Raw genomic sequence first — 26,174 nt, 5'->3', positions numbered from 1 at the left:
TAAATAAGCCCTTTTTTAAAAAAAATCACCATTAAGAAAATGAACAGGCAAAATGGCAAATTGGGAGAAAATATTTGCAAAATATATATCTGACAAAGGACTTACAACCAGAATAAGTAAAGAACTCCTACAATTCAATAATAAAAAAGACATACAATTCAATTTGAAAATGGGGGAAATATTTGAATAGGTATTTCACAAAGAAAAATGTATGAATGGTCAATAAACACAAGAAAAAGTACTTGACATCATTAATCATCAGGAAAATGCATAATAAAACTACAAAACTACAATGAGATACTACTATACACCATAATGGCTAAAATTTTAAAGACAGACCATAACCAAGTGTTGGAGAAGATGAAGAGCAAATGGAATTCTTATACATTACTGATGTGAATATAAAATGGTACAAATGCTTTAGAGAATTGTTTGGCAGTTTCTTATAAGTTTAAATATACATCTGTCCTGAATGTCTAGAAATTCTATTTCTAGATATTTACCAAAAAGAAAAATGAGAGCATATGTTTACAAAAAGACTTATACTAGAATGCTTATTGCAGCTTTAGTCATACTAGCCAAAAAATATAAACAATCCAAATGTTCAGCAACAGAAAGGATAAACTGCAACAGAATACTATTCAGTAATGAAAAGGAGAAAACTTAAAAAAAAAGATTTATTTACTTATTCATGAGAGACACACAGAGAGAGAGGCAGAGACACAGGCAGAGGGAGAAGCAGGTTCCATGGAAGGATCCCGATGTGGGACTCAATCCTGGGACTCCAGGATCATGCCCTGAGCCAAAGACAAACACTCAACTGCTGAGCCACTGAGCCACTCAGGCATCCTTTTTTTTTAAAAGATTTTATTTATGAAAAGGAGAAAACTTGATATGCCCAATAACATGGATAAATCTCAAAAACATGCTGAGCAAAAGAAGCACTACATGAAAACTGCTCCTTACAAGCTATAGATTTTGAAGTAAATGTTGGCTAATAAACCCATTAACAAATAATGCATTTTACTTTAAGGAGAGAACCAGGTAATGCAAAAATAGATGCATGGGTTAAGAGTGTTCATCACAAGTGCTTATAATATCAAAAAACTGAAAACAATCTAAATGTCCATTGAGAAAAATAGTGTTTCATCCATACAATGGAATGCTACACAGCCCTTTAAAATGACAGTATAATCTATGTCGATTGACAGAGAAAAGTGTCCAGAACATACTGCTGAGTATAAACAAAAAGGATTACAAAACAGCAAGAAATAAGGAATAAGAAATGTCTCATCTATCACATTGCTAAGGATGAAAAAAGACAAATACCAAAGTTGGCAAATATATAGGGAAAACATACTTTCATACATTATTGGTAAGAGTATAAATTAGTAGAATCTAGAAGGCTATCTGACTGTATTATTAAAATTCTAAATGTGCATACCATTTATCACAGCAATACATTTCTAAAATTTATCCTACAGAAATATTCACATAGGGGCACAGATATGTGTACAAAGAACATAGTAGTATTTGTGATAAATGTTAGAACAAATGAAATGCCTATTAGTAGGTTTGGCTTGGGATATGAGGAAAAAGAGAAGATATTGATCAAAGGATATAACCTTTCAGTTATGAGATGAATAAGTTCTGGCAATGTACAGCATGGCAAATGTACTTAATATATTATATACTTGAAATTTGCTGAGAGTAATTATCAAGTGTTCTCACCACACACAAAAATGTAACTATAGAAGGTATGTTAATTGATTTAATTGTGGTAATCATTTCACAGTACATACATATATCAAAATGTCACATTGTACACCTTAAATATATACAATTTTTATTTGTCAAAATAGATAAATAAAAATACCTTTTAAATGAATGGCTTAAGAACTCAAATAGCCAATATAATCTTGAGAAAAGAGAGGAAAGGGCAGCCTGGGTGGCTTAGGGGCTTAGCACTGCCTTCAGCCCAGGGCGTGATCCTGGAGACCCAGGATCGAGTCCCACGTCAGGCTCCTTGCATGGAGCCTGCTTCTCCCTCTGCCTGTGTCTTTGCCTCTGTGTGTGTGTGTGTCTCTACGAATAAATAAATTAAATCTTTAAAAAAAATAAAAGAGAGTAAAGCTGGAGGCATCATACTCTCTGATTTCAAACTATGTCAGAAAGCTATAGTAATCAAAACAGTGTGGTATTGGCATAAAAAACATGTAGATCAATGGAACAGATTAGAGAGCCCAGAAATAAACTCACACACATATGTTCAATTAATTTATGACACAGGAGCCAATAACACACAATGGGGAAAGGATAGTCTGTTCAATAAATGGTGCTGGGAAAACTGGGCAGCCGCATGCAAAAGAATGAAACTGGATTGCTTTCTTACACCATACACAAAATTCATTAAAGATTTGAGGGTAAGACCTGAAACCATAAAATTCCTAGGAGAAAATATAAGCAGCAAGTTCCATGACATTGGTCTTGGCCAAGATTTTTTGGATTTGACACCAAAAGTAAAGGCAACAAAAGCAGAAAGAAATATGTGGGACTACAAACTAAAAATCTTCTGCACAGCCAGGGAAACCATCAACAAAATGAAAATGGGACTTACTGAATGAGAGAAAATATTTGCAAATCATATAGCTCATAGGAATTAATATCCTAAATATATAAAGAACTCATAAAACTCAATAGTAAAAAAAATCCAATTAAAAAATGAGCAGGGATCCCTGGGTGGCACAGCGGTTTGGCGCCTGCCTTTGGCCCAGGGCGCGATCCTGGAGACCCGGGATCGAATCCCACGTCGGGCTCCCAGTGCATGGAGCCTGCTTCTCCCTCTGCCTATGTCTCTGCCTCTCTCTCTCTCTCTCTCTCTCTCTGTGTGTGTGTGTGTATGACTATCATAAATAAATAAAAATTTAAAAAAAAATAAAAAAATGAGCAGAAAAAAAATGAGCAGAAGATCTGAACAGACATTTCTCCAAAGAAGACATACAGATGGCTAGTAGGTATATGAAAAGATGTTCAACATCACTAATCATTAGGGAAATGCAAATCAAAATTACAATGATACCACCTCATGTCTGTTAGAATGGCTATTATCAAAAAGACAAGAGAGGGGAGGGGAAAAAAGACAAGAGATAATAAGTGTTGGCAAGGATGGGGAGAAAAGGCAACCCTTGTGCACAACTGATGGGAATGTAAATTGGTGCAGCCACTATGGCATATAGTATGGAGGTTCTCAAAAATTAAAAATAGAACTACCATGTGATATAGGAACGCTACTTCTAGGTCTTTATCTGAAGAAAATGAAAACACTAACTTGAAAAGATACATGCATACCATGTTCATTGCAGCATTATTTATAATAGCCAAGATACAGAAACAACCAAAGTGTCCACTGATGGATAAATGGATAAAGTCGTTGGATATATATACAATGGAATATTACTGAGCCATAAAATGAATGAAATCTTGCCATCTATGACAAAAATCTTCTCATCTGTGACAACATGGATAGACTTTGAGGGCATTATGCTAAGATAAATAAGTCAGACAGAAAAAGATAAAAACCATATGATCTCATTTGTATGTGGAATCTTAAACAAACAAACAAAGAAACAACCTCATTGATACAGAGAGCAGATTGGTGGCTGCCAGAGGTAGGGAAGAGAGAGTGGGTAAAATGGGTGAAGGGGGTCTCCAGGTACAAACACCCAGTTGTAAAATAAACCACTGGGATGTAATGTACAGCATGGTACTATAGTTAATAATACTGTATTGCATATTTGAAAGCTCCTGAGAGTAAATCTTTTTTTTAAAGATTTTATTTATTTATTCATGAGACACACACACACACACACACACAGAGAGAGAGAGAGAGAGAGAGAGAGAGAGAGGCAGAGACACAGGCAGAGGGAGAGGCAGGCTCCATGCAGGGAGCCCAATATGAGACTCAATCCCAGGACTCTAGGATCACACCCTGGGCCAAAGGCAGGCGCTAAACTGCTGAGCCACCCAGGGACCCCCAAGAGTAAATCTTAAAAATTCTCATCACAAGAAAAAAAATTTCATAACTATGTATAATGACAGATGTTAACTAGTGTGGTGATCATTTTGCAATATACACAAGTAAGGGATCATTATGTTGTACACCTGAGACCAATATAATGTTACATGTAAATTACATCTCAATTTTAAAAATTAAATTAAAATTTAAAAAGTAATGCATTGATGTTATATGTAGTAAAATGATAAAAATGTCCTAAGTAATATTATGTAAAAAAGGAAGTTGCAAATAGTGTATAAAATGTATTTTGTACCTATTATTATAAAAATTGTATAAAAATATATACATAGGCAAAATTCTGGAAGACTTACATCAAATTCTTAACAGTGGTTATCTCGGAGTGATAGGATTACAAGAGCCTTATACTACCTAGGTTGTAGATTTAGGTTATGAAGCAAATCTTTTATAATATATATTACTTTTAAAATAATTAGAGCACATGTTTTGGAAAAAAACGGAGGGGTTATGGATCTGAAGGGCAGTTGCAAAAGGATTAAGATAGTGAGGAAGTTCGAACAATCTGAAGTTGAGGACAGAGAATGAAATAATAGAATTTTATATTTGCAAGTAGAGTAATTCTGGTAAATGACCAAACCTAGCATCTGGTGGAACAATTTTGCAGCAGAAGTAGCATGGAGAAGAAGAACACTAGCTGGTCAGGGAACTGTGAAGCTAGAGTGTTGCTTGGCCAATTGAATCACAGAGCACTGTGACTGGCCAGCAGGTAAAGGGCAGCAGTTTGGGTAGATGGGAGAAAACAAGCAAGATATCCAAGTCCTCAGAGAATATAAGGAAATAAAAAAAGAAGTTAATAAGTGACTATATCAAGAAGAAATAAAAGGTAGTACTGCCAGAACGCATGAGCCTCAAAAGAGGAACTTTTCATCTAAGGGTAAAAAATGAGGATGATGTCTTCTGTGAAGCAAATAAAATGACTAACGACTAAAAAAGAAACTAGTAACTCTGCAATATTGGTGAGGTATAAGAATATGGGCACTCTCATTTATGGTTGGTAAGAATGCACATAAGAACAAACCTTCTGATAACAATTTGGCAGTACTTATCAAATTTCTTAATGTTCATGCCATCTGATTCAGCAGTTCCAATTCCATAAATCTATCCTACAAATATATAACACATACAACAAACATACATGTAAGGATGAACATTGTGGTATTGTTTGTAACAGCAAAAAAACTGGAAAAAACATAACCCTTCATCAGTAAGTAACATTGGTTAAATAAAATTATGGGAGGCTCCCACTCAAGAGCCATGGTAATAAGGGGGGCATACTTAGGGGGAAAAGCAAAGCTTCAGTTAAAAAAAAAAGTAGAGGGATAATTAGAGGAGGAAGTCTAGGGTACAATAGAGTGTGTCCACAATGGAATTAGCTTTCCAGAAAACACAGTGCAAAGAATTGGCACAAGAGACAACAGTAAGCGGATGAATGGGGGTAAGGGAAAGCATAGAAGGGTAGCAGGAAGCCCAAAGAGGTTCAAGAAAGAGTGAATACACAAGCAAATGATCAAAGAGGCTTGCAGGATAAACTGGCTTTCAGGTTAACTGGACCATTCAACCTAAAATGCCCTTCCTCCACCCTTGATAGTCTAGGAAACCCCTATTCAATCATTATGTTTCAGATCAAAAGTCACCTTTCAATGAGGCTTTCCTTGATACCCCGTGGTAGAGTTAATGAAATCCTTTCCTCAAGTTCCACAGCAATTATACAACCACTATTATAGGATATATCACTTCTGATTAGGAGTACTTAACATGAGGTTTACACATGGGCATCAGGGAGAGTGCCCACATATCCCTTCAAATTTTATGTAAAATTCTGTATATTTCTCTGCAATTTGCAGGGGTGTGGGAGGAAAGTCCATAGTTTTGTTTGTTTGTTTGTTTTAGTTTTTTTCTTTATTTTTTAAAGTAATCTCTACCCCCAATGTGGCACTCACGACCCCAAGATCAAGGGTTGCATGTTCTACCAAATGAGCCAGCCAGGTGCCCCTCAAAGACCATAATTTTTTTGGGGGGGTTGTTGTTTTTTGTATTTTTTTTACTGGAGTTCGATTTGCCAACATATAGTATAATACCCAGTGCTCATCCCGTCTAGTGCCCCCATCAGGGCCTGTCACCCAATCACCCCATCCCCCACCACCTCCCCTTCCACTACCCCTTGTTTGTTTCTCAAAGTTAGGAGTCTCATGTTTTGTCACCCTCTCTGATTTTTCTCACGCATTTTCTCTCCTTTCCCCTATAATTCTTTTCACTATTTTTTATATTCCCCTTATGAGTGAAACCATGTACTGTTTGTCCTTCTCTGATTGACTTACTTCACTCAGCATAATACCCTCCAGTTCCATCCAGGTCAAAGCAAATGGTGGGAATTCGTCGTTTCTAATGGCTGAGTAATATTCCACTGTATACATATACCACATCTTCTTTATCCATTTATCTTTCAATGGACATTGAGGCTCCTTCCACAATTTGGCTATTGTGGACATTGCTGCTATAAACATTGGAGTGCAGGTAAGACCACAGTTTTTCTTATCAAATTCTTAATCACTGTAACGTAACTTGTTTGTCAAACATTTTGTGAGCAATCTAATATATGCTAGGCACTATAAATACAGACATGAAACAAAAAGGTACCTACACTTAAAAAGGTTACAGATGAGAGAGAGAAGTAAACAAAGGATTAAAAAATAGCAAAATAGTATGAAACATAAAAGAAGCCTAAAAGAAAGACACATACTATTAGTGAAGACCTACATAAATGAAGAGATATACCATGTTCTTAGTTGGGAACACTCAATAATGTAAAGACACCAACTCTTTCCAAATTAAGTTGAAAGTTGAATGTAATCTCCACTAAAATCTCAACAAGATCTTCTAGTGGAATTTATTGACTGATACTAGAAATTCTTGTGGAAGGAAAAATGAGCCAGATTGGCCAAGAAATATTTTAAATACAACAAGGAAAAACTTGCCCTATCACATCTAAATGCATGATAAAGCCATGGTAGTAATTTTATTTTTTAGAGGGGGGAGGGGCAGAGGGAGAGGGAAAGAGAGAGAATCCTATGTAGGCTCCACGCAGTGTGCAGAGCCCAATGCAAGACTCAGTCTCAGGACCCTGAGATCATGACCTGAGCCAAAATCAAGAGTCAGATGCTTAGCCAACTGAGCCACCCAGGCACCCCCACCATAGTAATTTTAATATTGATATGATATTAATATTGATATTGCTGTAGGTGCAAATAAATACATTAGTGAGACACAAGAGATGGTTCAGAAACAGACTCATGTGTTTAAGGGAATTTCATATGAGATAAAGGCAGTATTTCAAATCACTGGAGAAAGTCAATACTGTTGGGACAATTAGCTATCTGTTTGGAAAAAAGTTAGAGCAATATCTCACACTACTCACAGAAATAAATTCTAGACAGTTTAAGCACAGTTGGAGCACCTGGGTGGCTCAGTTAAGTGTCTGCCTTCGGCTTAGGTCATGATCCCAGGGTCCTGTGATGGAGACTTGCGTTGGGCTCCCTGCTCAGGTGAGAGCCTGCTTCTCCCTCTCCCTCTGCCTCTGCCTGCCACTCTACCACCTGCTTGTTCGTTCTCTCTCTCTCTCTCCAATAAATAAATAAAATCTTTAAAAAAATTCTAGACAGTTTAGTAAAACCTAAAAATACAACTTAGAAACTACCTGTATTGAACAAATATTTCTTAGATATGAAACAAAGGCATAAGTCATAAAAGAAAAAATTAAGAAATTGAATATCATCAAAATTATGAACTTCTGCTCTTCTAAAGATACTTCTAAGTAAACAAAAAGACATGCTACAGACTGAGAAAATATTTGCAAACCACACATCTGATAAAGGATTTGTACTCAGAATTCTAAAAACTTGATAATAACAAAACAAATAATCCAATTTTTAAGTGGGCTAAAGATTTAAACAGACACTATATCAAAGATGCTCAACATCACTAGTCATTAGGAAAATATAAATTTAAAAAGTGAGATACTATTACCCCTATTCCAATGTCCTGAAAAAAACTGACACTACCAAGTGCTGGGGAACTAGAAGTAATTGGATCTCTCATTTGTTGCCCAAAGGAATGCAAAATTGGACCGCCACTTTGGAAAAGTTTGACAGTCTCTTAGAAAGTTAAACATACATTGACTATACAATCCAGCAATCCCCTGTCCTAGGCATTCACCCAAGTAAAATGAAATCTTAGCTCACACAGGAACCTGATGCTGATGTTTACAGTGGTTATATTTATAATCAACAAACACTGGAAACAACTAGAATAACCCAAACCTCAACTGGGGAATGGAAAAACAAACTGTGATACACTCATACATTGGCGTCTACTCAGGAATGAAAAGGAACAAACTACTGATAGGAGCAACAATATGGATATTGCAGGATTTCATTTATATAAGTTTTCAGAGAGCAAAACTATAATATCAGGAAAAAGGCAGTGAGTGCTACGAGGTGAAGGGAAGGAGTTGACTCTAAAGAGGAACTAGTGAGGGCAGCCCGGGTGGCTCAGTGGTTTAGCACCACCTTCAGCCCAGGGCCTGATCCTGGAGACCCAGGATCAAGTCCCACGTCAGACTCCCTGCATGGAGCCTGCTTCTCCCTCTGCCTGTGTTTCTGCCTCTCTCTCTGTGGCTCTCATGAATAAATAAATAAAATCTTTTAAAAAATAAAGAGGAACTAGTGAATTTCTTGAAGGGATGGTATGATCTTATATCTCAACTATAGTGGTTGTTACACAACTGTATGCTTTGTCAAAACTTGCAGAAATGTACACTAAAAAGGGGGAATATAGGGACACCTGGGTGGCTAAGTGGTTGAGTGTCTGCCTTCAGCTCATGTTGTGATCCTGGGGTCCTGGGACTGAGGGCTCCCCGTGGGGGGCCTTCTGCCTATGTCTCTGCCTCTCTCTGTGTGTCTCTCATGAATAAATAAATAAATAAATCTTTTTTTAAAGGGTGATTTACTATATATAAATTATAACTTAATACAAATGAAAAAATATATAATTCTAGCACACATGCATGTACACACACACACACAAGCTTAGAAATGTATAAGAACAATAGAACACAAAGAAACTTTTGGAGGTGATGGACATATTAATTACTTTGGCTGTGGTGATAGTTTTATGGGTGTGAACATATCTCAAAAACTCATCCAATTATATCCTTTAAGTACATACAGTTTATTGTACATCAATTATACCTCAATAAAGCTGTAAAAGAAAGGAGAAAGAAATGTATGAGAAGAAAATATAAGTAAATGTGTTTAAAACGTTGGAGTGGTGACGGCCTTCTTAAACAAGACAATAAAAGCAAAAGCCATAAAGGAAAAGAATGATATATTTGACTATATCAAAAAATTGAGGGTGGGGGGTGGGGGTGAATGGGTGACGGGCACTGAGGGGTACACTTGACGGGATGAGCACTGGGTGTTATTCTGTATGTTGGTAAATTGAACACCAATAAAAATTAATTTATAAAAAAATTTAAGTTTATATTCTAAATATATTTCTATTCTAAATCAATATAAAAGAAGAGTAGAAGAAAACATGTGTAACATATGTAGACAATGGACGACTAATGTTAATATAAAGAACTCCTACACATCAATAAGAAAAAGCAAACAACCCAATAGGAACATGAGAAAAAGATATAATGAGTAAACAATAAGGGGAAATACAAATTTTTTTTAGAGATTTATTTTCGTTGAGAGAGAGAGAGGGAGAGGGAGAGTGAGAGTAGGGGGAGGGGCAGAGGGACAGAATCTTCAAGCAGACTCCTCACCTAGCCTGGAGCCCAACATGGGGTTTGATCCCATGACCCATGAGATCACGACCATAGCTGAACTCCAGAGGTGGCCTTTAACCAACTGAGCCACCTAGGCACCCTGGGAAATGCAAATATTAATAAACACAGGAAAGGAGGATACACAAATTGACTAGTAATCAAAGAACTATGAATTAAAACATCATTTTTTGCTTAACAGATCAACAAAAGTTTAAGAAGATTAATAGCAAGTGTTGGCAGTGGTCTAGAGAAATAGGTGCTCTCACATACTATTGTTGTTGGAAGTATTTAGCCTTTGGTGAGCAATTTTGTTTGATCTGTTAAAATGTAAAATGTGCATACCCTTCAACTCAGTAGTTCTGTTCTTCATTACCAATCTTAGAGAAACACTTGAATATGTCCACAAAAAGGTTAATGGGAAAAAAAACGAAAAAGCTAGAAACTATACCTCAAGGATTCTCAAGCTGTAAGTAGTAAAGATCCAAGTTTTGGGAAATGTTTTATTTGGTAAATTTCCAACCTGTTACAGACCGATACCTTTGTAAAGTAGAGAAAAAAGAATTACTAGAAAAGTAACTGTGTACTTGGATATCACAGCAACATAAAATTGGTAAAATGTTTTATAAATGTTTATTCTTGACTTCTGTACTTATCTCATTGTGGACTGTAATAATTCATGACCAACACCAGTCCATGGAATACAGTTTGAGTACCACTGATCTAAATGTCCATCAAGGGATCCCTGGGTGGCGCAGCGGTTTGGCGCCTGCCTTTGGCCCAGGGCGCGATCTGGAGACTCCGGATCGAATCCCACGTCGGGCTCCCGGTGCATGGAGCCTGCTTCTCCCTCTGCCTATGTCTCTGCCTCTCTCTCTCTCTCTCTCCTCTGTGTGTGTGTGTGACTATCATAAAATAAATTTAAAAAAAAAAAATTTAAAAAAAATAAAATAAAATAAATGTCCATCAAAAGGGAAATAGGAATTGCCACATGGCCCAGCAATTCCATATATATATCCAAAAGAATTAGAAGGGCTTGAACAGATATTTGTATGCCCATGTTCACAGCAGCATTGTTCATGATAGCCAAAAGGTGGAAGCAACGCAAGTGTTCACTGATGGGTAGTTAGATAAACAAAAAGTAGTATATACATACAATGGAATATCATTCAACCTTAAAAAGGAAGAAACTCTGATACATGCCATGACATGGATAAACCTTGAAGACATTATGCTAAGTGAAATAAGCCAGTCACAAGAAAACAAATTCTGTATGATTCCACCAACATGACGTACTTAAAACAGTCAAATCTATAGAGATAGAAAGTAGGATGGTGGTTGCCAACAGCTGGGGAGAGGAGACAGTAGGAATTATTGTTTAATAGTTATAGAATTTCAGTTTGGGAAGATGAAAAAAATCCTGCAGATGGATGATGGTCGTAACACCACAAGGTACTTAATAATGCTGAACTGTACACATAAAATCCTTTTTTTTTAGAGACAGAGAGAGAGAGAGAGCAAGAGAGCACAAGCAGGTGGAAGTGCAGAGAGGGTGAAAAAGACAGAGAATCTTCAAGTAGACTCTACAACCAGTGCAGAACCTCATGCAGGGCTCAACCCACAACCCTGAGACCATGACCTGAGCTGAAAAAAAAAAAAAGGTCACTCAAGTGACTGAGCTACTCTGGTGCCTGTTATTAAAATGGTAAGTCTGGGGCACCTGGGTGGCTCAGTGGTTAAGCGTCAGCCTTTGGCTCAGGTCGTGATCCTGGGGTCCTGGGATTGAGTCCCGCATTGGGCTCCCCTTAGGGAGCCTGCTTCTCCCTCTCCCTATGCCTCTGCCTCTCTCTCTCTCTCTCTCTGTCTGTCTGTCTTTCATGAATGAATAAAGTCTTAAAAAAATAAAATGGTAAATTTTATGTCACGTTTATTTTGCCACAATTTAAAAAGGGAAATGGGAAATGGTATATGCATACTATAAAATACTGTGCAGCATGTTCTATGTCAGAATCACTGATTTACCTCATTCTCTTAGGCATATTGCAAGCTGCAGAATGAAGCAGAGTATGATATTTACATAGCAAAAACCAAAAACTATATTTCTATTTTTAAATACAAAGAAAATGATCTGGAAGAATAAATACTAACTTGATAACATCAGTTTCCTCTGGGACAGGAACTTGCATCAGGAGGGTGGGAAGGAGAACTGTTTGACTTGAACAACAGAAAACATATTCAGGTATCACTTGAATAATTAAAATGTTTTTTATGAAAAATTAAAAGAATGGGTCAACCACAGAAAATATGTAGTCCCGTGGGGATACAGGGTATACAAGAAAGTACATGTGCAAGGAACATACAGAGAGGTCTAATTCCAGCCTGAGAAAAACAAGGAGGCTTCCCGGAGGAAGTAGAAAGGAAAGCCTGAAATGAGTCTTGAAAGATGAGAAAGAGATTAGCTAAGGTGAGTGGGGACAAAATGATGGAGAGGGTATTATAGGCAGAGGAAATTGTATGTGTGAAGGTGTGGAGGTACAAGAGAATGTAGTGTGCCCTGAGAACTGGAAATAGTTAACCAGGCTTGAAGCTCAGAATCTAGGTAGATGAGTACATAATACAGCTTTTACACTGAAAATAACAGGAAACATCTAAGGCTTACAGGAGTCATCTCCCTGTATGTTTCAGAAAGATCACTCTAGCTGCTGTGCAGAAAATGAATGGGACAGTAAGCAGAAAAAGGCCACTTTGAACGCTACCTTAGTAATCCAGGAGAGAAATGATAAAAGGGGGTGGGAGCTGTTGAAAGAAGAGGAACAAGAAACGGTTAAAATTGGACATTTTAAGGGTTTCTTTTTTAAGATTTTATTTATTTATAAGAGAGAGAGAGAGAGGCAGAGACACAGGCAGAGGGAGAAGGAGGCTCCATGCAGGGAGCCCGACGTGGGACTCAATCCCAGGTCTCCAAGATCAAGCCCTGGGTCTAAGGCGACGCTAAACCGCTAAGCCACCCGGGCTGCCCCATTTTAAGGTTTTTTAAAAAGATTTTATTTATTCATGAGAGACACACAGAGAGAGAGGCAGAGACATAGGCAGAGGGAGAAGCAGGCTCCCCATGGGGAGCCTGATGCAGAGCCTGATGCAGACCTTGACTGGGGGATCATGACCTGAGCCAAAGGCAGAGGCTCAACCACTGAGCCATCCAGATGTCCTAGATATTTTAAGTTTGAGAAGGATTTCCAAGTGGACATGTTCAATAGGGACTCGGATTATACAGGTCTGGAATTTGTGAGAGATGTCTGATTAAAATCACACATTTGGGGATCAGTTTACTGAGACCACGAGAATTCAAAGTCTCTTTCATATCATAAACCTCACCCTCTCAACTGGCTCAAATATCTCTCAACCTTAAGGGGGGAAAAGTCCTTTCTCAAATCCATCCTGCCATTCTCTATTCCTTCATAGAAAAATTTAGAATATTCTTTTTTTTTTCCCTCATAGGCTCTAGGCCCAACATGGGGCTTGAATTCATGACCTGGAGATCGAGTCACATGCTTTACTGACTGAGCCAGCCAGGCACCCCTAAAATATTCTTTTTTTTTTAACATTCTTGTATGAGCTGTGTACTCAATGTTCTTCCCACTTCCCATCACTCTACGAAAATAGCTATTGCAAAGGTCACTAAATCTAACAGATGCCTTTCAGGCCTCATCTTACTTTGGTGTCTCAGCAGCATTTAATACAGTATTAAATGTACTCCTTCCTTTCTTCTGTTAATACTGTTCCCTTGGCTTTCAGGATATCTCATTTTCCTGCTTTTCCTTCCCATTCCTCAGTTTCCTTTGTGAACTTCTGCTCTTCTATCTCCTACCTCCTCTTATAATCCAACCAAAGGCAGATAGAATCTCAGGAAACTATCATAGAAGGGTTACAAAATCTATTGCAAATAATCCTGCAAACCTAAAACAAAGATACTTCTCTCTCTACTGTGAGTCAGTATTGAATAAGCATAGCCTCCTGCTGAAGTAGCCCACTGTGGTGGGCTAAATACTAGAAGGTGTCTGCGTCTTAATCCCCAGAACCTGTGAGTGAATAGCTTACTTTACATGGCAAAAGAGATTTTGCAGAAGAAAAATAAGACTTTGAAGAGGTGATTAAGTTAAAGATCTTGAGATAAGGGAGATTACCCCCGTGGCCTCAAAATAAGCACAAGGGTTCTTAACTGAAAAAGAAGCAGGAGAGTCAGAGGACAAGTGAAGACAGAAGATCAGAGTAGAGATCTCTGGCTTTAAGGTGGAAGGGGACCATGAGCCAAGGAATGCAGGCAGCCTTTAGAAGCTGGAAAAGACAAGGAATATTCTCCCCTAGAGCCTCCAGAAGGAGCACGGCCATGCCAACATACTGATTTTAGTTCATAAGGCCTATTTTGGACTTCTAACTGCCAGAGCTGTAAGATAAATGTATCTGTGTTATTTTAAGCCACTCAGTTTGTGGTAATTTGTTAGAGCAGCAACAGAAAACTAATACACCCACCTTAAAATGAAAAAAAAAAGGAAAAACAAACTAAATCTTTTTTTTAAGATTTTATTTATTTATTTATTCATGAGAGACACAGAAAGAGAGGCAGAGACATAGGCAGAGGGAGAAGCAGGCTCCCTGCGGAGCCTGATGCGGGACTCAATCCCAGGACCCTGTGATCACAACCTGAGCCTAAGGCAGACACTCAACCACTGAGCCACCCAGGTATCCCCAAAACTAAAACTCAAGGAAAATACAGTTGGCTTCAAGGAAACTCTCAGGATTCCCCACTGTAACAAGAATCTCTTCTCCAGAGTAAGCCTGCTAGAGAGACCACCTAGTGATTTTTCTGCTATCTCGCCTTAAGGACTGTTTGTTGATGGGCTAGGTGATTCTCCCATTCCCATCCTCCAGAAGATAACTTGGTCTGCTTCTTCCCTTCCCCTTGCTCAATCCAGTGGAGGATTTCTCTAGGAAGATGTTAAACTCACCTACGGGCCACCTCTTTCCCGCATGAGGCCGGAGGCCAAGAAAAGGCCAGTGTTATCTAGGAATTCTTACTGATTGGTGGATGACAGCTGAGCGTGTGAATGCTGGGCTCTGATTGGGATCTATATTTATAGGAAATACTCCCCTCATCAGGTGTGTCCCATTGAATGCAGCCAACTACTAATGTTGGAAAACATCATAGATAAGACTGCAACTGAGGAGTCCCAGAGATTCACTATCCTAAGGTCTCTCTAGTCTCTGCTGTGTCCTTTGAAAACAGAGAACGAAAAACTATAGATCACTCACATCATCCATGAAAATCAATTGCAGCTGGATTACAAATGTAAGCAAACGGGATCCCTGGGTGGCGCAGCGGTTTGGCGCCTGCCTTTAGCCCAGGGCGCGATCCTGGAGACCCAGGATCGAATCCCACATCAGGCTCCCGGTGCATGGAGCCTGCTTCTCCCTCTGCCTATGTCTCTGCCTCTCTCTCTCTCTCTCTCTCTCTCTCTCTCTCTCTCTCTGTGACTATCATAAATAAATAAAAATTAAAAAAAAAACAAATGTAAGCAAACACAGAGAAACTACTATACAAGTATTAGAAAACACAGAAGAATGCTTTATGACCTTGGCATATGGAAGACCTTATTAAATAAAACACAGAAATCAAAAGCCAAAAAAGACTGATTAATCTGACCTCAAAACTTAAAACTTCTATTCAATAAGATACCGTAAAAAATTAAAAGGCAAGATATAGACTGGGAGAAAATATTTGCAAGAGGTATAGTAAAAGACTAATATTTCCCTTTAATTATCCTGGCTAAGAGTAAACCAGCACAGAAAAACAGGTAAAGGATATGAGCAAGCATATCTCAGAAAAAATACAAATGGCCAGTAAACATATGAATGGATGTTCAGCTTCTCTATTAATCAGATTACTAAGAATAAAACAATGAGATTCTACTTTCTACATATCATATTTGCAAAATTTAAAGTTTGGTAATATTCAGTGTTGGGAAGAGTAAGCAGAAATGATAACTTACAAACTGCTGGAGAGAACATAAACTAGTATAGCAATATTGGAGGGACACTGGGAAGTACCTACTAAGATTACAAATGCATATAGTTTATGACACCACTCCTAGATATATGTAGAGAAGATGTTCAGATGTTCTCAGAATGTGATTCATAGTTCCCTGGTGGTTCCCAAGATACTTTCAGAGGGTATATGAGATTCAAAACTATTTTCATAATAGTATTAATATGTTGTTTGCCTTTGGGGGCGCCTGGGTGGCTCAATCAGTTATGCATCCAACTCTTGATTTTGGCTCAGATAATGATCTCAGGGTTGTGAGTTTGAGCCCATCAGCGTCTGTGCCCAGCGGATAGTCTGTTCAAGATTCTCTCCCGATCCCTCTGCCCACCCCCGCTACCAGCACTCGCTCTCTCTAAAAATAAATAAATAAATCTTTTTTTAAAAAGATGTTGCTTGCCTTTTTCTTTTACTGCGTTGATATTTGCACTGTTGATGCAAAAGGAAAGGTGAGAAGAAAAAAAAGTAAAGGTGTGTAAAACTGCTGGTGCCTTAAAGCTCATCAAAAGGAGTGGCACTGAACTGTACTGTGTCATTGTATTTTTTCATCATCATACACTTAAGAATGTCCTTGATAAAGCAGTAAAAGTTATTAAGACCTCCATGCCTAAATACATGGCTTTCTAATATTCTGTGTAACAAAACAGGAAGTACAGATAAAACACTTCTATTGCATACTAAAGTACAATGGTTGTCCCATGAAAAAGCACTTGTCAGATGTGAGCTGAAGTCACTTTTTTCATGGAATGATGCCATTTTTCTTGAAATAACAACTAACAGATAAACTGTGGCTATTCAGACTTGGATATCTGGCAGGTACTTTCTCAGAAATACACAAAGTGGGCCTGTCACTGCAAGAAAAACAACTGATAGTATCTGGTGCTAATAGTAAAATTTGAGCTTTTTTTTTTATTTTTTATTGGAGTTCAATTTGCCAACATATAGCATAACACCCAGTGATTTGAGCTGTTTTTTTAACAAAAGTTATTTATTTATTTATTTATTTATTTATTTATTTGAGAAAGAGGGAGAGCACGAGCAAGGGAAGAGGCAGAGGCAGTGCGAGAAGCAGACCCCCTACTGAGCAGGGAGCCCAACGTGGGTCTTGATCCCGAGACTCTGGGATCATGATATGAGCTAAAGGCAGACACTTATCGGACTGAGCCACCCAGGTACCCCAAAATTTGAGCTTTCAAGCAAAATTAGAACTTTGGAAAACTTGCACCTCCACCACAGGCTTGGCAGCTTTCCAATACTTAAAGAATTTTCTGGTAAGAGCAGTGGTGATATTAATTAATGTAATTTTTGACACTGTATAATGAACTGTATCAATACTTGAAAGATCTGCATAACTCAGTGAACCAATATTTTCAAATTGCCAACGCATTATATTATAAAATCCTGCATGGGTAAAAAACATGTTAAAGTACAAGGCAGACCAATGGATTTTAATGTAACAAAATATGAAAAGTTTATTTATATGATTGATGGTTTCAAAATTCACACTAAAAGTAATCTTTGAGAAACTATCACTTGTTGAGGATTGATGTAAAAACTATCCACAATTACCTAAAAAGGCTATTAAACTACTTGTTTTTCTAATTACATATCTGTATGATACATACTTCAACCAAAACGTCATAATAGATCAAAGTTAGAAGCAGGTATGAGAACCCAGAGGTCTCCTATTAAGTCTATTAAAGAGACTTTCAGAAAATGTAATGCAATCTTATTGTTCTAATATTTTTTGCTTTGGAAAAGTTATTTTTCATTTAAAAATATTATTTATGTTAACATGTAATGGTTTTACTGCTGTTATTTTTAATGAATATTTTTTCTTTTAATTTGTAATACATTGAACAGTGGTAGATATAAACCCACATAAATAAATATAAGAAATAGTGAAAGGGATTATTAGGGAAAGGAGGGGAACTGAGTGAGAAAAATTAGAGAGGGAGACAAACCATGAGAGACTCCTAACTCTGGGAAAGGAACAAAGGGTTGCGGAAGGGGTGGTGGGGTGGTGGGGGAGGTTGGGGTAACTGGGTGACGGGCATTGAGGAGGGGACTTGATGAGCACTGGGTGTTCTACTATATGTTGGTATATCAAATTTCAATAAAACAAATTTAAAAAAGAATAAGAGAAGAAAGTAGCTTTGTACAGGTTGCGGTTGGGCTAGATAGATGATGGGTATTAAGAGGGTAGTTATGATGAGCACTGGGTATTGAATGTTAAGTGATGAATCACTGAATTCTACTCTTGAACCAATATTGCACTGTATGTTAACTAACTAGAATTTAAATTTTAAAAATTGAAAAGAAAAAAATAGTCTTAGTAGTGTAAAGGGGTCCTGAGATCAAAAAGTTTGAGAATTACTGCCCTAGAGAAATTCTGACAAGGAGCTTTGATCAGGAATGTTCATTGCAGTAATACTTATAAAAGCAAAAAATCGGAAAAACCAAGTAGTCTATCAATAAGGAATGGTTAAATAATCCAGTTAATAACCATACCATGGCATATTATGCCACTTAAAAAATGAAGTGAATTTAGATGTAATGAAATGTTTCCAAAATAATTTAAAAATTGCAAGACATGTACAGTATGGTATAGTTTTTGTAGAAATAAAAACACAACATTGTATCTTTTTAACAAATAAACAACTAAGACCTGGAAGGCTACCTAGATACACAGCAAACTGTAAAGAGCTGCTAGCTGTGGGAAGGCAAAGGAGGACTAGGATGTGGGTAATAGCCAAAGTATACTTTAGCCCCATCTATGTGTAATGTTTTCGAGGGTTTTTTTTTTAAAAGGAGAATGTACTAGAGCAATTAAAAATAATGAGGAAGAAGGGATAAAGCAATAAGGTCAAGCCCAGACACTGAGGAAGAAAGGGGACTCGCTTTGAGTCCAGGCTGAGAGGACCAGTGTATTTGCTGCAGCGGTTGTGCAGCTCTGGAGTCTAGGAAGGAGGCAAGAGGGGTGAAATCAAGCGACCGAAGGTATGGTTGGCGAAATGGTGATGGCCACCTGGATGGCAGAACTTTCTGGGTCAGCCACCTCCCACTTCCTTCCCAGGATTTAATACAAAGAAGGCCTTCAGGACCGCAGAGGTCAGCCTTTCCCGCTTCCGCCATCACGAATCTCGCCCGCATGCCCGCCAATTCTTATCCTATTCCCGGTCCCTGATCCCTATTGCCCTGGCCCTAGGATCTCAGCGGCCACGTCCGAGGAAGAGCCTGGGCAGGAGATCTGCGGGCTAAGGGAATACAGCCTGAATAGCCACGGCACACCGGAAAACAATGAGACACTGAACGTGTGACCGAAAGACAGGGGGCGGAGGGTAGCCAGTAGCTACGTAGCGGGAGGATGCAGTTACCAAATAACCCACAGGAGCTCGGAGGAAACCGACTGATTCTCCCAGGTACTGCGGATAGGCTTCGCTTTCGAAAGCAGCGCCACAGCATTCCCATTGGTCTTCCGTCCCTGCCCAACCAGCAGCTCTCCCTATGGCCCGCCCCTCTATTAAGAGACCAATCACAGGAGGGCTTTGTGTTTCCCATTGCAGAGGACCAATTAAAAGCTTGCTCACTTCTGGCTGACGTGTAGACAGCCAACCAGAAGAGCCGAGACCTGGTGACTCGGCCTCCTAGTTCAGTCACCATCTCGATCTAGGTTCCTGTCCTCCCCCCCTCCCGTCCCTGGCTGGAATCATAAGGTTTAAATCTGAGAGAAATAACAAAAAAAGGAGCTCCAAACTGGAGAGATGGTGGCTCAAGAGGCAAATCATATTTCCCAGAGTTTCCAAGGAGGTTGGTTCTGAGTTTAGATGAGTTTGTAATTGAGGTGTCAGCGCTGCTCTGGGGGTTGGCCTCGAGTATTGCCCACCTGAGGCAAGTATTGGTTGAGAGAGCGCCTCAGATAATGCTGCTTCGCCACCATGCTAACTGCTTCACTTCCCCCAGAGTCAGGTAGGAAGAAGCCTAGGAACATTAGGGCCTTTAATTAAGTGCTGGTTTATCTACAGTGAGGAGTGTTTAGGGATGCTCAATTAGCGACAAATACTGCTTCTAGAATGACTGAAATGAAGTGTGGGGGAAACTTTCAAAAACCTGATAGCAGTATCATTACAACTAAAGGTTATCAAAGAATGCTAACTCAAACTAAGAAATACCATTTTCACCAAATAGTTTGGATAATTATCAGTTGTTTAATATTGTGCCATTTGTCAAAGAAACTTCTGGGCGCAGGGGGTGGGGGTGGGGGCATGGCAATTTTTCCACTTTTGGTAAAACAGACATTTTCATTTGCTGTAAACCGGAGCTGAAACTCCATGTTTTAAAAGGGTAACTTAATACCTATCAAAATGTAACACACATCCTTTGATCCAGCAATTCGTTCTTTCAAAATCTATCCTACAGAAATACTTAAACACATGAGCAAGTTACTTGTAATAGTGATACTATTATTTGTAATAGTGAATGACTGGAGGCAAACTGAATCACTCAATTGTTTTACAACCATACCACAAAATGTTATGCTGCCATTTAAAAAAAATTAGGTAAATTTCCATATACTAATATGAAAGCAAGTCCACAATACATTGCAAAGTGTAAAAATTAAGTTGCAAAATAGTGCACATAATATTCCATTTTGTTAAAAAAAAACTACATTCAAGTGTGTGGGTATTCGTACATGTGTACACGAGTATGTGTATATTAATACATATCTGTATATATTCACATACACATATCTATGCATAAAAAAGGTCTGGGAAGACACATACCAAATTAAGTTATTCTGGAGAATGGGTATAGGGAGAGGGAATAAAGAGAAAGCTTCACTTTTTACATATTTATGTCTTGTTTGAATTTTGTCAACTAGCATTAATTACTTTTGAATTTTTATCACCACAATAAAACATTTTAACAAAACAGGCACTTTTGTAATAGCAACAATCAGCAAAACTATCATTTCTACATTTTAAATAAGAATAATTTCAGATAGGAATGAGGTGACTATTTCATTCAAAATTTTCAGCTAGAGACCTAGGATAAAATTAGGGCAACTGTAAATCAATTCAACACTGAGCTTCAGTGTGGTACTTATGACCTGATACAACAGGATGTGGGCAAACAAAATCTAATCAGGATAAGTGAAGAGTCATTCATTTCTGGGAGAGAAAACTACAACAAACTCAATCAAATGCAAAAAACTTTGCTTTCACCTTTTTGGTAGCATCACCTCCAGGGTTTACTCAACTCCTTAGGGCAACAGTTGGAAATCATACAAATTTGAGATTTAAGATACCTCAGATATCATTCAGTCAAATCCCCTCATTTTACAATTGAGAAAACAGGCCCAGATTGGTGAAGCAATTTGCCTGTAGGTGCTATAGCCAGCTAAAAAACATAGCCAGGTCCAGAATGCAGGTTTCTATTCTAGGTCCTTTCTACTTTCTACTTTCTCAGATCTTCCTGAGTCTTCATTCTGATGACATGTTATGAAATATTTTAAAGTTTTATGAATATTAGAGTCCCCTATACTTAAATTCTAGAATAAAAATGCAGAGCAAAAGAAAAATCTATTAGCACAAATGATCAAAAGCTGACTGTATTTGGACAAATAACATTATTGGTAAAATAACATTTTCTTGAAAAGTAATGAATAGGGGCACCTGGGTGGCTCAGTTGTTTAAGTGTCTGCCTTTGGCTCAAGTCATGATCTCAGGGTCCAGGGATTGAGCCCTGCCCTGCCTACCACAGGGCTGCTTGCTCAGGGAGGAGTTGGCTTCTCTCTCTCCCTCTGCCCCTCCCCCCAGCTCATGCTCTATCTCCTGCGCTCTCTTTCTCAAATAAAATAATATTTTTTTAAAAAAGAACTACTATTTTATCTAATTTCTAATTGATCTTCAACTGGTAGTGCCTCTTAATCTTTTACCTCTCTATATCATGTAGTTGATGATCTATATACAAACATTTAAAACCACTGTAGGAAAAACCTATTTAAAGAAAACTTGCAGGGATCCCTGGGTAGCTCAAAGGTTTAGCACCTGCCTTCGGCCCAGGGCGAAATCCTGGAGTTCCAGGATCGAATCCCAGGATTGAGTCCCAGGATGGAGTCTCATATCAGGCTCCCTGCATGGAACCGGCTTCTCCCTCTGCCTGTGTCTCTGCCTCTCTCTCTCTCTCTCTCTCTCTCTCTCTCTCTCGGATAAATAAATAAAATCTTTTTAAAAAAAGAAAGAAAACTTGCTGTGATTTAAAGAATCCTTTATTCTGTGGAATGTTAATAATTACCTAATTTTTTTTTGTAAGGAATGAATTTTCTGTTCTCAAAAGAATGGATGGCAGGCAGGCAGATGGATAGAAAGATAGGCAAGTAGGCAGACAAGAAGGAGAAAGAAAATAAAAGTAAAACTAGGAACAACTATTTTTTTGTACAGGAAAAGTAAAACAAAAGATAAGAGGAATGAAGGGTGATGGGTGGTCGGGAAGGGAGTGGCAGAGAACCACAAGCTAAATTAGTCACAAAGTGTTTATATTTTAAAAGTAAACTTGAATATTGTGATGTATAAATGGACTAACAACCACTTAACCTGCAGGCTATAATTAAAGTAGTGTTCAGTTTTAGACTCTGACTTAGGGACATGTAAGGACCTTGGAGAGATTTCAGAATAATAACGGTAAAAAGGTAAAAAAATGAGCAAAGTGAGGAAAAATTAGAACTGTTACTGTGTCTAAGACGAGAAAACCAGGGGTGACTCAAAAGTCCTCAGGAGGGCAGCCTGGGTGGCTCAGTGGTTTAGTGCTGCCTTCAGCCCAGGGCCTGATCCTGGAGACCCAGGATGGAGTCCCATGTCAGGCACCCTGCATGGAGCCTGCTTCTCCCTCTTCCTGTCTCTCCCTCTCCCTCTCTCTCTGTGTATCTCTCATGAATAAATAAATAAAATCTTTAAAAAAAGAAAAAAAGTCCTCACGATATGAAAAAATATCCATTTCAGTGAACAGCTGGTCTACACTTCCACAGTAGAAAATAATTTTACTTAAATTATGACAGCATATATTTGAAGATGGAAGTGTCTCACCTAGGATGTCTCATCAAACAAAAACTCCATAGAAACCTGAATGCTGTTCACCTCTCCCACCCTTTGCTAGCTCAACTCCTCATCTCAAAGAATGGGTCAAAGGGTAGATAAGGCATCAGAATGTAAAGATTCAGTTTTCTTTTGGGTCTAGCTACATAGCTACTATGTTTAAAATTTTTTGTTAGCCTTTGGCCCCCAGGTCCCAGATGTAAGGTTGTGCTGTTTCTATGCTATGGATAAAAGAGTAACAAATTAGTAACAAATACCTAGATACATGCATAAACTTGAATTCCCATAAAAGAATGCTTATTCTCAGTGTTTATGGGTAAGAGGGCTTGGATTTGGGGTTCTTTCAGGACCCAGTTACTGTGCTAACATGACCCATTTGATTCCAAAGAAAGAATTTAACTGACCTGATATTAAAAAGAAATAAATAAACTGGACAACTAGATGTGCCTGGACCTCTTATTTTGTTTCTAGCATTTGTCTTATTTAGACATCTCCTACAATAAGGAATAAGCATAAAGTCTATGAAGAAAGAGAATGTAATCATATTTTATTTGTACCATGACCACCCCACCCCACCCCAGTCCAACTTTTAGCATAAGCCTGGGCACACAGAAGGCTAAGAATTGGTACTTGTTAAATGAATGTAATGTGTCTAAAATTTTGATATTTTATTCTATATGCTTTTTCTAGTTATTCTCTAATTCATTCTCTAATGCTGCTGCCTATGAAGGTTGCATTTGTCTCATTACTCTTCCTTTCTCTTCTGTCACCGAAACTTTTCTTCCCTATTCCTTCAGATGTCTTTAATCATCTAACTCCTAAACTACCAAAACCTCTCAACTTCCTCAATTCATCCCCTACTCTTCTACTTACACCCAAGTACACTGTTATGTCACCTTAATTCATAATGTTTTGACCATATCACTTTCTATACCTTCTTTCCCTGCTCAAGTACATGACTAAAACTAGCTTTGACTTCCCAGATAACAAGACTCCTACCTCCTCTCATTCCAAACCTTTACTAAAACCCACTTTGTATAGGAAGCCATTTCAGAACACATCGGTCAGATGAAAATAACCACCTATCAAAAGTTCTCATAGTTGGGTAGCCCGGGTGGCTCAGCAGTGTAGCGCCGGCTTCAGCCCAGGGTGTGATCCTGGAGACCAGGGATGGAGTCTCATGTCAGGCTCCCTTGCATGGAGCCTGCTTCTCCCTCTGCCTCTCTCTCTCTCTCTCTCTCTCTGTGTGTGTGTGTGTGTGTGTGTGTGTGTCTTTCATGAATAAATAAATAAAATCTTTAAAAAAAAAGTTCTCATAGTTAAGAAAAAAAAGTTCTCAAGAGTTCATTCACTTTTCTGCCTGCATCAAAGCTATTTGAAAGAAAATAGCGTTAGGGTGCCTGGGTGGCTTAGTCAGTTAAGCATCTGCCTTGGGTGCAGGTTGTGATCCCAGGGATCAAGCCCTGCATCAGGCTCCCTGCTCACAGAGGAGCCTGCTTCTCCCTCTTGCTCTCTGCCCCTCCCCCAACTCATGTTCTCTCTTGCTCACTGTTCTCTCTACTAAGTAAATAAGTAAACTTAAAAAAAGAAAACAGTCTCAATTGAAGTATAAAACCTATGAAATAGTGTTTGTAGGTGGTATGTTGGAGGATGAGCACGTGCACACACGTGTTTATGTACACATATAGCATATGCATATATATGCATACACACACACAATAAATATATTCTGCCCAAATTAGAACCCACAAGCTTAAAACCCAAATTTGCTAAATCTAAACCACAGGTATTGAGCTCTATGGCTACTTCCTGCAAGTAGATACATTACCTCTGACAAAGTCAATTGGGAGTTGCAAAGATAGGTAACTATTGCTACAGGCAGCTAGGATTCTAGTTTTTTTTTATTTAAATGTAAAACTTATCAGCTCAGGACACTGACCATGTTGTATGATTTCTGCACAATACCAAGACTATCCTAGACACTAAAAAATACTATATTTACAACTTAAGCAGGAAAACAGAGGCTTGCTTCACAGTGGTTTAATATGAACAGAGTTGAATATGACATTGTCTGACAGAAGAATGAACAGTTTGCTGAATAAAAGCCCCGAGTCAGGATATATACATAGCAGAAATGGGGCCTCAGGCTTTCAGCACTTGTTGCACAATGAAAGAAGAACTCTTAAAAAAAAAAGTCAGTAACAGAAGATACAAAAGGCAGCAACAACACCAACACTGGGGAGGTGGGAAAGGGAGCAGAGACTCTCTAGGGGCTACTCAGCCCCTGGTACAGGCTCAGCAGGTGGAGAGCTGATCTGTCTCAGGGAACCTCAACATTTAGAAGGACTCCAAATCCTATGTCAAAATCCAATCCTAATTTCTCTTTTCAGGGTCTTGTCAGACTCCATAATCCTTTTCTCCAAGACCCCATATAGAGAATTCCAATCCTTCCATGATAGAGAGTCTAAGGGAAGAGTCCATACTTTTGACATGACACCAGTTAATTTGCTCCCACCCCACCACTGGAGATGGATATCAGACCCCAGCAAACAAACCATCACCTCCCAGAGAGAAGCCCAGGAAAGCTGCTTCAGACTCTAAGACTTGGGACATCCACACCCAGCTGCTATCTCTAGCTCAAATTCTGGGGAAGATGCTGGAGTTCTACAGGAAACAAGTGCAGGCAGTTCAATAACCCTGTGACCAATCTGGGGAGGTCAGTGACAACTCTTGCCCCTGAGCCCCATTCAACAGCTCAAAGTGCTTAGAAGTCAGAGACTGTGGTTTGTTCACGTGCTTCTGCCCCATGGCAGCACTAAATAGGATGGGGGGAAGGGAGAATGGAAGGAGGAGGATGGTGATACCCTTCCCTACCACTGGGAGGTACCTAGAAAATGATCCACTCCCACCCTTTGGGGAGTTACCTGGCAGTGGTGAGTTGCCCCCACCCCTCAAGCCACCAAACCTGCAAGGCTAACATATAAAGTAGCAAGGGCTTGGGGAGGAACTGCTGGCCCATACTGACTCACCTGCTGATGAGCAAGAACAGGCAGCCAGAGCGGG

The 26,174-nt window shown here is 38.7% G+C and overlaps 1 protein-coding gene across 8 annotated transcripts in view; it reads right to left on the bottom strand.

Moving 5' to 3' along the window:
* LOC129517739 (sorting nexin-12) overlaps positions 1 to 26,174 on the bottom strand; it is a 167,654-nt gene that overhangs the window by 133,420 nt on the left and 8,060 nt on the right. The gene's annotated exons all lie outside the window — the stretch shown is intronic.

This window comes from Nyctereutes procyonoides, unplaced genomic scaffold, assembly GCF_905146905.1.
Source record: "Nyctereutes procyonoides isolate TBG_1078 unplaced genomic scaffold, NYPRO_anot_genome, whole genome shotgun sequence".
Classification (NCBI taxonomy): Eukaryota; Metazoa; Chordata; class Mammalia; order Carnivora; family Canidae; genus Nyctereutes; species Nyctereutes procyonoides.
Note: the sequence above shows the minus strand (reverse complement) of the source record. Positions and strands in the feature narration are given on the sequence as shown.